This window comes from Nicotiana tomentosiformis, chromosome 1 (assembly GCF_000390325.3).
Source record: "Nicotiana tomentosiformis chromosome 1, ASM39032v3, whole genome shotgun sequence".
NCBI lineage: Eukaryota > Viridiplantae > Streptophyta > Magnoliopsida > Solanales > Solanaceae > Nicotiana > Nicotiana tomentosiformis.
The window spans coordinates 4,027,765-4,041,340 of NC_090812.1; the positions used below are offsets into that span (position 1 = coordinate 4,027,765).

The following is a 13,576-nucleotide window of genomic DNA, read 5'->3' on the forward strand; positions in this document are numbered from 1 at the left end:
AGTCTAAAGTTAGGCTTGTTGAGTTGATCTCGTCGTGGCCTTGTTCCATCACCGATCTCAAAAGTTGTACAATTTCTCCCTAGTTGATCTCGTTGTCTTCGATCGACGATCCCAAGTTAGCGAGGGCATCAACTTTGCTATTTTGATCCCGAGGTACATGTTGCAAAGTCCATTCTTTGAACCGATGTAATGTCACCTGTAACTTGTCCAAGTATATCTGCATTCGTTCTTCCCTGACCTTGAATGTCACATTAACTTGGTTTACCACAAGGAGTGAGTCGCACTTGGCTTCGATCGCCTCTGCCCCAAGCTTTTGGCTAATTCAAGGCATGTAATCATGGACTCATATTCGGCCTCATTGTTAGTCAATTTCACAGTTTTAATAGATTGCCTAATTATTTTACCTGTTGGTGGTTTTAGTACGATGCCAAGATCGGACCCTTTTGCGTTTGATGCGCCGTTGGTAAAGAGGGTCCAGATTCCCGAGGAAGTCCCTGAGTTAATCAATAAATCTCTTTCGACCTCGGGTATTAAGGTCGGCGTAAAGTCAGCCACTAAGTCTGCCAAAATTTGGGACTTAATGGCGGTGCGGGGCCGGTACTCAATATCGTAACCACTTAATTCCATGGCCCATTTGGCCAATCAGCCCGAGAGTTCGGACTTCTGCATCATGTTCCTTAACGGGTAAGTTGTTACGATATATATGGGGTGACATTGGAAGTATAGTTTTAGTTTTCTGGAGGCACTTAGCAAGGCAAGCGCCAGTTTTTCTAGGTGAGGGTACCTAGTTTCAGCCTCTCCTAAGGTCCTACTAACATAATAAATCGAAAATTGCGTACCTCGTTCCTCCCAAACTAGGACTCCACTTACCTCTATCTCCGAGACCACCAAGTACAAGAACAGTTGTTCATTTGTCTTTGGTGTGTGAAACAATGGCGGTCTCGATAAATACCTTTTTAGCTCCTTCAAAGCTTGTGGGCATTACGGAGTCCATGAAAAGTTATTCTTCTTTTTTAATAGTGCAAAAAATCAGTGGCTTTTATTAGACAACCTCGAAATAAATCGCTTGAGGGCGGCTATGCGCCCGGTTAGCCTTTACACAACCTTTACGTTTCCCATGACCGTGATATCTTTGATGGCTTTGATCTTATCGGGTTTGATCTTGATTCCTCGGTTGGATACCATGAACCCGAGAAATTTATCTGATCCAACTCCGAACGTGCATTTTTTCGGGTTCAACTTCATATTATACTTCTTCAATATGCTGAAGGTTTCCTGCAAATATTTTAAATTGTCCTTTGCTCGCAGGGACTTAACCAACATATCGTCAATGTAAACCTCCATCGATTTTCCTATTTTTTCCTCAAACATCAGGTTTACTAGGCGTTGATAGGTGGCACCGACGTTTTTTAATCCGAATGGCATCACATTATAACAATATGTGTCGTATTTAGTGATGAAAGAGATTTTTTCCTGATCACTCGGGTCCATCCGTATTTGGTTGTACCCGAAATAGGCATCGATAAAACTGAGAATCTCATGGCCGGTCGTGGCATCGATCATACGGTCGATGTTGGGCAAAGGAAAAGAGTCTTTGGGGCATGCTTTATTCAATCTTTGTAATCTACACACATTTTTAGTTTATTCCCTTTTTTAGGGACTACAATTATGTTTGTTAACCAATTCGGATATTTAATCTCGCGAATGGACCCTATTTTAAAGAGTTTAGATACCTTGTCCTTGATGAAAGCATGTTTGACCTCGGACTGTGGCCTCCTCTTCTGCTTGACCGGATTGATTTTCGGGTCCAGGCTTAGCTTGTGAGTGGTTATCCCCGGTGGGATCCCTATCATATCGAGATGGGACCAAGCGAAACAATCGATGTTAGCTACAAGAAATTGAATAAGTTTTTTCCTAAGCTCAGGAGTTAACCCCGTGCCCAGGTACACCTTCCAATCGGGTAGATGCTCGACTAATATAACTTGTTCCAGCTCTTCGACCGTCGATTTGGTTGCGTCGGAGTCATCGGAAATTATAAAAGATCTGGGAACCCCGTAATCATCGTCTTCATATGTCCCATGCTTATCCGATTGGGTCGTGGCTGGCGTCGATGACTGCTATTTAGCCTCTTAGTTTCCCGAATTCGGTTCTTTTGATGTTGTGAGTATTGATATTGTAATCACTTCTTCGACTGCAAATATCTCTTTTTGCAGCCGGTTGTTCCCCGTAGATTGTCTTAATCCCCTCCGGAGTTGGGAATTTTAAAACTTGGTGAAGAGTTGAGGGCACTGCCCTCATGTTGTGGATCCATGGCCTTCCGAGAAGGGCGTTGTACCTCATGTCTCCTTCGGTCACATAAAACTTGACCTCTCGTATGGTTCCGGTAATATTAACCGGTAACGTTATCTCCCCCTTAGTGGTTTCACATGCCATGTTGAACTCGTTTAGAATTCGAACTGCAAGCACGATTTTGTCTTGTAGACCGAGCTGTTCCACGGCCCTCGACCGAATGATGTTGGCCGATCTACCTAGATAAATCAACACACGTTTAATTCGAGTTTTGTTTACGAGTACATATATTATCAGTGCATCATTGTGAGGCTGTATGATCCCTTCAGCATCCTCGTCGCTGAAAGATAAAATTCCTTCCGGTACGTAGTCTCGAGTTCGATTCTCCCTAGTGATGGATACTTTGGTGCGTTTCAACATCGGCCCTTGTGGGACATCGACTCCACCGATGATCATATTAATGACGTGTTGAGGTTCGGTATCTTCTTGTTCTGTCTGTTTGTTAGAATCCCTGTTCTTGAAATGATTCTTGGCCCGGTCGCTCAAGAATTCTCGAAGGTGCCCATTATTGAATAGTCGGGGTACTTCTTTTCTCAATTGTCGACAATTTTCCGTTTTATGATCGTGGGTCACATGATATTTGCACATCTGGTTAGGATCCCTTTGAGTTGGATTGTATTTTAGAGGTCGAGGCCATTTGGTATCCTTGATGCACTCGATAACTGATACGATGGTGGCAGCATCGACATTAAAGTTGTATTCCGATAGCCTTGGCGCTTCTTTAGGCCCGATGGACCTGTCGAAGTTGTTTTTGGTCATGATCCCCCGGTTGCTTCGACCTTGATCATTTCTCCTTTCGTTTCTTACGAAGTTCCGCCCGGACCCACTGCTCCTCCGATCTTCATTATATGGTAGATATCGATCCATGTTTGATCTTGGTTCACGATTTATGTCTCTCTTTACTCTGTCGAAGGTGGTGACGGGATAAACAGACTCTGAATGGGCCTCGAGTTGGTCATCTTCAACTCTGATTTTTGATTGATACCGGTTATGTACATCGGCCCAGGTAACGACATGGTATTCTATCAAATTCCGCTTCAGTTGTTGTGAAGCCGCAGAGCTTCGAATATTGAGTCCTTGAGTGAAAGCTTGAACAACCCAATCATCAGTGATCGGTGGCAGATCCATTCGTTCCATTTGAAAACAGGACACAAATTCCCTAAGCATCTCGTTATCCCTCTATTTGACTTTGAAAAGGTCTGATTTCCTGGTTTCGACCTTGATGGCACCTACATGTGCTTTTACGAAAGAGTCTGCAAGCATAGAAAATGAGTCAATAGAATTAGGAGGTAAGTTGTGATATCATATCATGGCTCCCTTTGATAGGGTCTCCCCAAATTGTTTTAGTAGAACAGACTCGATCTCGTCGTCTTCCAAATCATTCCCTTTGATGGCACATGTATAAGAGGTTACATGCTTGTTTGGATCGGTCGTACCATTATACTTAGGTATTTCGAGCATACGAAATTTCTTGGGGATCGGCTTCAGAGCCGCACGTGGAGGAAAAGGTTTTTGCACGAACTTCCTGAATCCCGTCCTTTTAATATCGGAGGTGCTCTGGGATTTGATCCACCCTGGAATTGTATGCTTTCACCTTTTTGTCGTTTGCTTCGATTTTCTTTCCCCTGATTCTATCCGCTTTGTCAGCTCCTCGGGCATCTTTATAATCACGGGGTTAGTACCCAATTCTTGTTCATTTGACCTTACTACGACCGGTTCATTCTGCGGGTGACTTCACGGGGCGGATCGGGTTCAACCCTGCTCGAGGTCTGCCTTTGGCTCTGCAACTGAGCTATCGCCACATGTTGAGCTTGCAGCATTTCTAAGATCATTCGTAGGCTGATCTCGTCTTCATTATTGTTTTGTGTGTTTCGAGTTGTCGATCGGGCTCCACCACGGATGCTATTTTCGAGGTCGGTAGGCAAGTTGGCGTCGATATCCACATGTGAATTAACATCAATCGAATCTGCGATCGAAATTCCAACGGGATCAGCGGGTAGTCCTATGTTACCGGGAGCTATGTTGTTATTCTCACCCTGGTGACTGGACTCATTGTCGATATGTAGGGGCGCTAATTGAGAGTTTGGCATTTTTAGCCTGAAATCAAAGACACTTCAAAGAGAAAGTGTAAAGTAGGGTGTGTTATGAAGATTTATATCAAATAACCACTATTATCCTTAGCCCCACGGTGGGCGCCAACCTGTTTACCCTCAAAATCGGATAACAATTGAATTTGTTAGTGGTTATAAGGACATGTGGAATAACTTGATACAAAGCGATAAATTAGATTGCAATTAAAATAAATAGCGATAAAATAACTGCAAACCACATGAATTGGATGATTTCAATTTTAGAATGTCAGCCACCCTTGAGTTGAATACACTTTTATTGACAGAAAAATATCAAAGAGTAAGAGCTTGAAAAATGTATTGCTTATGAATATATGTTACAATGTTCCTAATGAATTGTCAAGCCCTCTTTTATATGTTAGGGGAGATCTACCTTTTAAGGTATTATTTTGTTGTTCTATAAAAGGCAAAAGTCTTTAATTTGCTAACCGTTGGTTCTCTTTTTTAGTCGTTCCGTGATTTCTGCCATAATGATTGGTTAATGGCGAGAATTACGGACCCTTGTCGGATAAGTCGACAAAGCTTTTTCCGAGACCCCTAGAAACGGGACCGGTTATACCTTTGGTTAACTCGAGGACAAATCTGATAATCTCGACAACTAGTTTTGATGATGCTTTGGGTCTGGTCTCGAATATTATATTCCGCCCGTGGCTGACCATGTTGGATGTAAGATCGAAGCTCGAATTTCGATTTTTACCCAATTACAGATGTACCGACCTTGGCCCTCCGCTCCACAAGCTCGATCAAACACCGAGCTCGGTTTTACCCGTACACACATATAGTTATCTTTTCACTGAACTTCATCTTTTACCCCTTTATTTTTTTCACTACATTTCCCCCGACTATTATACAGAAGCAAATTAAAGAAAATAATTTTCAGGATTTACTAATCAATAGATGTATTTTTAGAGAAAACGCCACATAAATTTGGAAAATGAAGGGATAATATTCATTCTGACTTTTGTGATTTGGTAGAAAATTTATTATAGACACATAAATAAATTTTAAAAACCCCTAAACCACCTGAAATATGTGAATAGTGGCAAAATAAAACAGAATATATTTATCCCAAATGTACATATGCGATAAATTCTCGTATATTAGAGTATTTCTATATTATGAAGTAATATCTCGTAAACTCACCATCTGTATCAACCCAAACAGAACAAAGTAAAATAAGTAATTAAGCAGAAATATGAAAATAATTTGAATCGATCATAGATTTAAATATGCTCGGTAAATTTCATGTGTAATTCAAGTTAAGCTTTGTAATACAAAAGTCACTCTTCTTTCTTGTGTAACTTAAAATTTATTTTTCTATAACCTAGTTAGCAAAAATAAAAGTGGACCGAAGATATAATTTTTTGGCGGGAAAAAAAAAATATGGCTATCCTAATTTACCTAAAATTACAATAAATAACTGATTAAAATACTTTAATTGTATTAAAATCTTTATAGTTATACTATCAATGTATATAGGTTAAATTCTAATGAAAGAATAATTCATGCCGATATCTCCGCTCAATTGCTCATGGTTTAACCTAACATCACTAATTACTCCACTAACTCACTAAGTACTGTATACCCCTTTCCTTCTTTTTCACTTGTGGATTTTATTTTTTTGGTATTTTGTTAATACCCTTTTTTGTTTCCTCCTTTTTGCATAATGAAAAAATCTTTTTACACTATCAATGTATATCAATACTTATGTGCGTGAATTTGTTGTAACAGGTTGCATGTTGCTTTTATTTGAATGATCTATATTAGGTGACATGGTTGTGTAAAAAAATATTAGTAGTAGAAACTAAATTCTTTTTTTCTCTGTTTACGTCCCTTTTTAGGACTTGGAACTGACGAGAAGACTATAATAAGTGTGTTGGGACATAAAAATGCAAGCCAGCGGAAGAAGATCAAAGAAGCGTATCAGCAGCTTTATGACAAATCCCTTATTGATGATCTTCATTCTGAATTATCTGATGATTTCAGGGTATTTTTCTTTTTTTCCTCAACACATCTGTTTATACTAAACAAATTCCAATTTAAAGGATTAGCTTATGAGCTTAGTAATGTTGGAAAAATTAATGATATCTCAAAAGGGAATGTCCATTATTTTGATTTGGAAAAATTTTTCTTTTTATGGAATATTATTTTTATATTTACTTATTATTTAGTAAATTATTTTATATTTAATAGAGTTAAACAAGCTATTAACTAGCCGTTGGAGCAATGTCTATAGATACGAGATATTTTGGAGACTTGTGGACACAACTTTCTTAATTCTCTTCTTCCTCCTATATGCTGAGTTTCTTTCTTGAATTTTCTGCTAGTTCTGTTCCCAGTTTAATAACTAGAAGAACTTGTTGAATACTGAGGGATATGCCTAACTTTACTCATTGTTGTGTGGACGAAATATCCTTAAGGACAATATCCTTGACACGCCTCAAGCTTTGATATATCCTATTCTCCATCATCAATTTTTCCAACAAGTAATTCCTTAAAGTACATCTGCAGATTTTGGTCTCTTTTCATGGATAACCTGAACTAGAGGATTAGAATCTGAAGAAAGATTTATCACTTGTACAGTTGGATTAGCTTTTTCTTACATATAATTTCCCTAGAAAGCTAAATTCACTTCTAAATATAAGCATATGATCAACTAGCTATAAGTTTGCAAGTTTGAATCTTGATCCTACAAATATTCAAAGACTAAACTGTTATATCCAGTGGCGGACGCACATAGTGGCAAGCGGGTTTAACTTAACCCTATTCGTCAAAAAATAATACTGTGTATTTGTATAAATTACGATTAAAGTTGCATAAATTTTGTATAAATATTTTATTTGAACCCACTTGACAACTACTATTTTACGACTAAAGTTATGTACTTCTAAGATTGAACCCGCTTGTACAAAATCGTGGGCCCGCCAATGATTATATCCATAGGAGAATCTTCAAAAACTACGGATTTCAATTTTAGGATGTCAAACATTTCAGTTAAATTTCATAAAACAATTTAAGAAAATGAAAAACAGAAATGAAGAAAGACCTGTAAATAAGATTTACATGTGGATAAGATTTCTGAATTTGAATGGTAGTATTAGTTACTACTTAATTTCAAAATTTTGACTTCTCTGGATTTCATGTTTGATGCATGGTAGAAAGCAGTGATCCTCTGGGCGTATGATCCCCCTGAAAGAGACGCGAGGCTAGCAAATGAGGTCTTAAATTCATGGTTACGTAACGAAATAACCCGTCTATAAGTGATAGTAGAGATAGTCTGTGCATCAACTCCTGATCATCTAGTTGCTGTGAGACAAGCATATTGTGCTCTCTTTAGCTGTTCACTTGAGGAGGATATCGTAGCATATGTCTCTCTCCCTCTCCAAAAGGTTAATTATTTCGTTGTTTCCAGTCACATACTGTCAAACGAAAATGAATAATTATACTGTTCTAGGAATATTTTTTTTATCTCTGTTTGTTGCTGGATACAGTACTATCTCATTTATAAACTTGAAATCTCATTAGCACTGAAATTGCTACTAACAACCTCAAAACATCTTCTCTGTTTAGTATTATATTTTCCAGCCCATCATTAATTATTTCTGTTGATTATGAAATGTTAGGCGTGTTTTGTATGAGGGGAGATATTCTTCTGCAAATAAATCAGTTCTGGTGTTTGGTTGACACAATATTTTCCGCCAAAACCTTGACAATTATCTCAACTCTTAATTTCATATCAATGATTTAACCAACACTACATGACTAACAACCTTCAATTCTCAAAATTTTCATCAAAATAATATCCGGATTGCTAATATTATTATAAATCTTCAACATCAGATTGAAAGCATTTTCCATTTTCCAACCAAATACCAGAAAATATTTTTCTAAAAATGATTTCTGTCATACGAAATGCACCCGTTGTTTAAGATAGTTTCCTCACCAATGTACATCTCAATCACTTTGAGGTTATCTGGTTTAGGCGTTTAGCCCATTTCTTCATCAGCTTGCACTGTTAATTTTCTTAAATGAAGTTTAGCAAACACCATTTTGAAGTGTTGCATTAGATCGATGTTGGGCAGGTTCTAGTCAGTCTAGTCAGTTCCTACAGATATGACAAGGAATTGGTCGACCATAGTACTTCTAATCTAGAGGCTTCTAAGCTTCGTGAAGCCACTAGAACAAAATACTTAGATAGTGATGAACTCATCCTGATACTCAACACCAGGAACATTCATCAGCTTAAGGCAACTTTTCAGTGCTATGAGCAAAACTATGAATTCTCTATATATCAGGTCAGTCATCTTTAAACCACCACATTAACTTCGTTTTGCTACTTCTTGCTCTTTAATTAATCTTATCTTCTTAAGTCGACTTACCATCACATGATATATCGAATTGTGGTGAAGGTCTTTTAGAATCTATCTTGAAAGTGGTTATTTGGTGCATAGACTCCCCAGAGAAGCATTTCGCTGAGGTAATAAAAATAGTCATAGAAGATTTGCCTTGTTGGACTTCCTTCTTTTTCTTAATCTTTATTACCCTTTTTAGCAGAGTTGCTGTCTGGTGCAAGTAATTATCTCATGGAACTTATTGTAATATCATCCCCTCCCCCGCTCCTACCGGAACAAATTTATCTTGATTTGATTGTTTCATAATCTCTTTACGTGCACTAGATATCTGGTTTTGTTCATCACCTAATGACAGCGACTAAAGAATCTTTCCCTCATTTTTCTCCTCCGTATCTGGGCATTTCAGGTTGTAAAAATATCCACAGATGGGCTAGGAACTGATGAGGATTTTCTAACTAGAGCAATTATAACTAGAGTTGAAATTGATATAATCAAAGTTAAGGAAGAATATTTCAAAAAGAAGAATACTACTCTTGAATATACAGTAGCTGATGACACATCGCACAAGATTTAATAGGAAAGAAACAAAGGCATAAGCCTCAAAGGAATTAAATCGCACGATGAGGAAATCAAGAAGGGAAGTGCTCCTAACAGCCCTGTAGCCTCTCGAAGATAAGTACAGACGTCTTCGTACCGATCCACAAGACTCTACTAGACTTGCTCATGACTCGTGAGACCTAAGTGAACCTAGTGCTCTGATACCATGTTTGTCACGACCCAAAATCCATTAAAGGTCGTGATGGCGCCGGACACCGCTGTCAGGCAAGCCAACAATACATACTTAGCTTAATTACCCATTTTAGTATTTTTGAAATCAAAATTTCTTTAATGAAATAATAAAGATAAAACTCATAGAGTAAATGATAAATATTTTTTGCAACTAAATTTCTAAATAATTCACAGCCATTTCCAAAATACGGTGTCACAAGTGTATGAGCATTTACTAGGGAATTAAAAATAAAATACAGCATCTGTCCAAAATAGAAATTAGATAGAAAAATATAATAACTCTGAAGGAGACTCTGTTGGCTATGGATCATAATACAAAATGCAGCTCATCTATATCCCCACAATTTTTAACCACACCTCTGCGCCCACAAGGCCGCTAGACATATATGTACCTGCACAATAAAATATGCAGTAAGTGCAGCATGAGTACGAAAATAACGTGTACCCAGTAAGTATCAAGCCTAATCTCGAAGAGTTAGAGACGAGATGGTCAACTTTGACACTCACTAAGAGTCAATAATAATAAGTAACATAAAAATAGAAATATTTTTATCAACATAATTCATAGAGTTAACGATAATTTTATTGAACCAGCAGAAATAATTAAATTCCTTTAATTCTAATAAATTTCTAATTTATCAATTAGCCTCATTTACAGGAATAACCATAATTTCCTTAACAAGCAGAGATAATTAATTCTTTCAATTTCCAATAGTTTCCAATTTATCAATCAAATTTCTTCAAATGCAACAATTCTCAATCTATTAATTAAATTCACAAGCTCCAATTAAAAATAGCAAAGTATCATGTAATTATTATTATTAGGCACGATTAATGCCGAGGTCGTACGACCCGATCCAGAGTGTCGTGTACACTGCCGAGGGACGTGCGGCGCAATCCGTAGATGCATCTATCCTGCCGATGCGTTTGGCCCACTCCACAAGAAAGGAGGACATTTTCTTATGTACCTCCGGAAGGATAGTATATTCATTAAAAGATCAATTCGAGAGGTTGGATAATTTCTTTTAACAATTAATTAATTAAAACAGAAAATTGAGCATATGATAAATTATCTTTTAATATATATATATATATATATATATATATATATATATATATATATATATATATATATATATAAAAGATGAAAATATCATATGCTCAATTTGCACAAGTAATTCATGTTTTGTGTCCTAAACTACTCGGACTTTAGCATTAATAGTAGCTACGTACGGACTCCCGTCACCTCGTGCATACGTAGCCCCCACAATTAGCAATAATTATTTCTTTAATTACCTATGGGATAAATTCCCCCTCACAAGATTAGACAAGAGACTTACCTCGCTTCGAAATTTCATAACTGGCTCCAACACCACTCAAACACCTCAACCCGATGCTCGTCTCTTCAAAACTAGTCAAACAGCGTACAAACCAATCAAAATATACCCCAATACATATAATTTAATAATTTATAATGATTCTCAGCTTCGCTCAAAAGCCAATAAAGTCAACCCTCGGACCCACACGCCCGAATTTCGAAAATTTTCGAAGATAAACTTTATCCATAACATCACGAACTCAAATATATAATTTATTCTTAATTCCATATCCAATTTCGTGGTCAAAATCCAAAAATACCAAATTCTATATTTTCTCCCAAAATCCCAAATTTCTAAGAAATTTCCATATTTAAACCATGTATTAAACTTGTAATAAAACCAAGACGGAGGACTATGGAAAATAATTGGAAACTAAGCCCAACAGAAGACTATGTGGAATCAATAAAGGTCAGCTAAAAAAAATAACAAAACAAAATCCAATAAAGCACATACACAGTGATAATGAGAAATCAGAGACGAAGAGAAGAACCCCAAAACAGTTTCATCTTCACCTTTTTAATAACCAAAACTATCGTCCAATTTATGATCTTATTAAACTAATCAAACTCGTGATGAAAAAAGAATTAGTGCAAAATACCAAAGCAGCTAAATAGGAAGGCTGATACAGAAATGAACTGAACATTATATAGAGGAGAAAGAATTTCAGTACATATCACACTTACGAAACCCAAAAAAAAACATAAAGAAAAAGTCAAAAATCGTTATTATTTTTATTCTACACAACAAGCACAAATTAAGCAAAATAAATAAATAAATAAAATTATCAAAACGTGATGAAACATAACAAATAAACCACTAATTTATGATATACGAAGTAAAAATTGAAGCAAGGTAGAAAAAGAAAAAGACGTTTGTATTATATTATTTTTCCTTGAATGTGATTGCACCTCGAATTCGAACAAAGCACAGGTTACTACGGACCAGATCTCAGCCTCAATCACTCGACATCAACTCAACCGACGAAATCGATCTCCATTACGTTGCTTTGATAGATTAATTTCAATCTAGCTGAATTTGGATAGAATATAGCCATTGTTTATGTTCAAAATGAATATGAGGAAGATGAGTGATTGTGAGATTTCAAGCTCTCTTTCTTTTTGTTGTTTTCGTATCTTTCATTTTTGTTTCCTTCCTCTTCTTCTTTTTAGGTGCCTTTTTCGTGTCCCTTTCCCCAAAGAAACTAGCCCCTCCTTATCTTTTCTTTTTTCCGTTTTTCCTTACTTTCACGTCCTCCCCCTATTTTTTATTTCCTCCTAGTCCTTTTCTAGATGAATTAGACACATTATTTTGCTTTTAGGTCATTTTACTCAAAAGTCAAACCTTAATCAATTCTTCTAACTTAAAATTTTTGAAATTAAAATTTTTTTTTCAAATCAATTCCGAACTTCCCGAAATTTAATTTCGACCACACGTATAAGTCATAAAACATGGAGTGAAGCTACTCAAGACCTCAAATCGCCGAACGACGCGCTAAAACTCAAAACGGCCAGTCGGGTCGTTACTTTTAGGTTTTGCCATATTGTACTTTTGATCTTTTGCTATTTGAGTCCTGAAAACAACAAAATCTAAATATAAATCGCCAAAAACTAAAATAATATTACAAAGGGAGAAATATATGAGAAATTTTGTCGGAGATAGATCGATCAAATAAAAAAATAAATTATATTGAAAAAGATTCCCTTTGACAAACACAACAGCTAGAAGAATCGGCTTTAAAAGCAACTACAAGAATACCATGAATGTGTATATATCTCTGTATACATACAATTATAATACAAATCTACACAAATAAAATAAAAATATATAGCAGACTGATATACAAAAAGTATTTGAAAGTTTTGCGTCAAAAATTAAGAAGAAAAAAGATGAGACTGGGAATGGGCCAATGAAATCCTTTATACAGAAGCAAGAACGTCCAATGTTTCTATTGTTTTAGAATTTGTATGGTTTTGGAACTTCAAGAATATGTCGGATATATTTAAATAATAATTAAAGGGTCAAATAACTAACAATTATGGAATGAATTATAGTTACAAACAAGGAAATTTTATATGAGGTAAAATCCTATTTTGTAATTTTTTTTCTTTCTCTGTTTATTTTATTTGGATTATCCATAAACTTTATCTATACTTTTCTTTTTTATTTTATACAAGTGATTATGGTAAAAAAAAAATCTAACCTCCTTAATGATTTTGCGCTAAAACTCACGTAGATTTGTATCGCAGAAGAAAATTTAATTATGTTATTATTTTAATCACGATATTTTATTTATACTTTATATAATAGTGTTCTATGGAATTTCTATGTTTTTGGTATGTGCTTTTGACCCACTTTCAAAGTTCTGTTACGTATTTTAGATCTTTATGGAAAGAGTAATACTACAGTATATATATAAACCCAATTTAATTCACCTTCAAAGTATCAATTTTTACGCTAAAAATAAAAATTATACCAAGAAGGGATGAAAAATGAAGAGCCAAATAGTTGAAGACCTGCTTGCATTCTTGATATTTCAGATATAGATAGCTGTCCAACTCACATAGGTATTGTTTATGTA

The 13,576-nt window shown here is 36.1% G+C and overlaps 1 long non-coding RNA gene and 1 pseudogene across 2 annotated transcripts; one reads left to right on the forward strand and one right to left on the reverse strand.

Moving 5' to 3' along the window:
• The first annotated feature begins 6,169 nt into the window (after nt 1-6,169).
• LOC117274375 (annexin D3-like) lies at nt 6,170-9,404 on the forward strand (annotated as a pseudogene).
• Nucleotides 9,405-9,747: 343 nt separating this feature from the next.
• On the reverse strand, nt 9,748-12,207 carry LOC108945166 (uncharacterized). Of its 2 annotated transcripts, none has more exons than XR_001969292.3 (3): nt 11,907-12,207; nt 10,960-11,030; nt 9,748-10,011 (listed from the first exon to the last, which is right to left on the reverse strand). It is a non-coding gene; the product is annotated as an uncharacterized lncRNA (long non-coding RNA). The 2 variants fall into 2 exon arrangements; XR_011408220.1 differs by having other exon boundaries at nt 11,941-12,204.
• Between the last annotated feature and the right edge of the window lie 1,369 nt (nt 12,208-13,576).